Below are 3,401 nucleotides of genomic sequence, written 5' to 3' on the forward strand. Positions count from 1 at the left end.
GGGTTCTATAAGAGAGCAGGCTGAGCAAGCCAGGGGAAGCAAGCCAGTAAGGAACATCTCTCCATGGCCTCTGCATCAGCTCCTGCTTCCTGGCCTGCTTGAGTTCCAGTCCTGACTTCCTTTAGTGATGAACAGCAGTGTGCAAGTGTAAGCTCAATAAACCCTTTCCTCCCCAACTTGCTTCTTGGTCATGATGTTTGTGTAGGAATACAAACCCTAAGATGTATACATGTAGAAAATGTCAAAGAATTAATCTAAGGAGCAAAGAGCCCAGGGCATCTGAGGAAATACCTTTCTGAGGAGCCAGAACATGGTCTGAAATCACCCATCTTGTGGTTTTGCATACAGGCTTCACTGTTGAGGGATTTAACAAGATTTCGTTGGATGCAGAACATTCACTTCACTCATTTAACACATTAACCCTGCCATGACTTGAGAACCTTAGTGCCCAAGGGGAGGTACATAAGCCCCATGGCTCAGAGAGATCCAGGGGAGGACTAATTAATATAAGGAAATGTCTTAAATGCCATCTTTTAAAATTAATTCTCTGAATGCTTTGTATTGTTCATAATTTGTCTGTAGCACAATTACATAGTTCACCAATAAAAATGGCCATATTAGAATCTGTGATTAAGTTATTTTAACTTGTTAAAGGGACACACTTAAATATGGCAAATTAGTTTTACTGGAACTGGTGACCTCAAACACAGTCCTGTTCAGTCTAGGCGCTATAACAAAAACTGTTCTAATAGCCCATCCTGACCTGTGAGAATCTTGAACATCTTCTGACTGAACTTTTCCTTTCATGGCCTTCAAGACACAAAAGAAGTAGAGAAAACTAAGCCATTAAAAGATCAGTGTTCCCTCCTTGTACCCCAGGCTGCTAAGAGTTTGCAAAGCAGTAGGTAATTTGTCCTAAAATTTCTTATGTATTTCTGTGCCTCTGACTACAGAACAGCTTCTTGTTTGGACATTTTCTAAGGGCATCAAAGGGAAACTAGAAAAACATGGTGGAAAAAGCATTCTCAGCATGTTAATTAGTCACAGAGGAGAAAGTGTCAGTACAGTATTATTTGCTAAGACCACAATAGGAAGTGCGATTATGGTGTCCCTATGTCTTTCCATTATAGAAGGAGAGGGTAGTGTTACTTGACTGAAGTCTTCCTTGGTTGCTTGCTGATCTTTCCTATAAAGATCCAACTTTTCCTACATTGCCTCTTACATAGGCAGGACTTAGCAGGTTGCCTGTTAAGACAAGCCCAGAGGTGGCATTACTTGGCATTTGGCTGATCAATGACTCTTTGGAGCTCTGAGAACTGAGGCTCAAGGAGTGACTCTGTGAACTGCAGGAGTTCTGCCCTGGATTCCACGGCCCAGCACAGGACTGTGATTTAGTGCCTTGTGACTCAACCTCCCCAAAGCTCATTTGCCTTTCTTTAGCCTGCAATGCCCAGAATGGAGCTGTTGGCAAATCACAGTCCACACCCCAACTTTTCAGTCTTTTTGCTAATTTCTGCTGCTTCACTTCAGCCTCCTGGAACAACAGTGTGATGACTCACCAGCCCAACTTCCTGTAAGTAATCATTTTCCCACGGTGACTGATTCGTTGACTTGATTTTTCTTTTTCTTTCTCTGTGCAGCATTTCTGCTGACAGAGAGCTAACTTTGAGTACTTTGTCTCCATGTCCATTAAAAATATTTTAATTTGTTAAGTTAAATCCCCTGAAGAGTATGTTCTCTGTAGGGAACAAGAACATGATAAGCCCAACACATAGTTTGTTCTTAAAAATATTTAATGGTGATTTTGTAATTTTCTTCCTTAGTTTGGCGTGAAATGACATCCTGTGCATTGAAGAGGCCAAAGGCTGGAGAGACCCCCCCCCCCCTGCAGCCCCGTTCTATGGTGGAGAGATCTGAGACCCAAAGAACCTATATGAGTTGTCTGTCTCTACACAACTGGTCAGTAACAGATGGATTTGGGCTAGGGAATCAGCTAATTTTAGGCTGTGATTTTCTATAACCTTGTGGATGATAAATAGATCTAAGCTTATCTGTGACTTGTCACAAGGAAACATATAACCATAAAACATTGTGATGATAGTATTTCTTTCTTTGGACAGAGGAGAATGGGAGAAATCATGTCTGTTTCATAATTTGTGTTGTAAGAATAGGTGAGGAGGTGCTCAGAGTTTAAGCACACAGTAGGTGACGGTCAATAGTAACTCTAAGTATTACAGATGACCTGGTAACTTGCACCCTGGTTCTCTGGGGCTTCCTTTCACCCATTTCTGTTCTCCTCTAGGCCATGGAGTACTTTCTCCTGCTCAGCAAGGCTCAGCGATGAATTTCCTGTGAGATTTGCATGTGAGCTGTCTCATTTCCCTGAAACCCTGTCACAAGCCCTGAGGTTGCTACAGAGAAAGATCTGAAACCCCCGTCAGGGAAGTCCCATGGAGAACTATTGCTTTCCCTTCTAGAGTTAGCTCTTTTCCAGATAGCTGGCTCTCCCCCCTCCCCGCTGTGACTCCCAGGTCACTGATAGGGCAAAGGGTGGTGGTTGCCTGGGACTATCCCCAGGCTCTGCTCCTGGCCTCCTCGTCACATGACTTTGTCTGACTTTCCCCTATTTCGCTCTTTCCCTATTGCCCTACTCCCTCACCAATGGAAATGTGGAGGGTTCTGTGGCTCTTAGGGGACTCTGGGGCTGTGTTTCATGTCCTCACTTCCTCTCCACACCACAGGGGATTCCTAAAGCAGACTGATTGCCCAGCACCCCAGCAGGCTCCCTCCCCCAGGATGGAGTGGCCACCTAGGTAGACTGTCCAAATTCTTTTTATAAGTCTCAACTGCAACATACACACACACACACACACACATACACACACACACACACACACACACACACACACACACACATACACACATGCACACACACCGGCACCTGTGTGTATGTATATACATACATACATACATACATACATACATACATACATACATACATTTTTGCAGTGTTTTACTGTAATTTAAATTTAAATTTTCTGTAACTTAAATGCCACATGTCACAATAAAATAGTCAATTTAATTAAATCGGTTTGTTTAATTATGGTTTACAGGCCTACATCTCTGTGTTTATATAAGTGTTTGTATGGATATGTCTCTAGAGTATAAATTTTTTGTGCTTTCAAATATGTGGTATGTGTATGTCTGTGTATATGTATATATATAGTTGTATATGTGTGTTTATGTAGTATATGTGTATATATGGGTATGTCTATGTTTATATGTGATGTGTGCATACATTTGTGTATTTTTTGTGGTATACATGTATATATATATGTATATGTGTTTATGTGCTGTAGTGTACAGGTCTATATGTATGCAGTACATATTTATGTATGAGT

At 41.8% G+C, this 3,401-nt stretch overlaps 1 long non-coding RNA gene across 1 annotated transcript; it reads left to right on the forward strand.

The window, feature by feature from the left end:
* The first annotated feature begins 1,134 nt into the window (after window positions 1–1,134).
* On the forward strand, window positions 1,135–2,885 carry LOC127669596 (uncharacterized). The gene is made up of 3 exons (XR_007974400.1): window positions 1,135–1,573; window positions 1,824–1,959; window positions 2,303–2,885. It is a non-coding gene; the product is annotated as an uncharacterized LOC127669596 (long non-coding RNA).
* The last annotated feature ends 516 nt before the right edge of the window (window positions 2,886–3,401 follow it).

This window comes from Apodemus sylvaticus, chromosome 19 (assembly GCF_947179515.1).
Source record: "Apodemus sylvaticus chromosome 19, mApoSyl1.1, whole genome shotgun sequence".
Lineage (NCBI taxonomy): Eukaryota > Metazoa > Chordata > Mammalia > Rodentia > Muridae > Apodemus > Apodemus sylvaticus.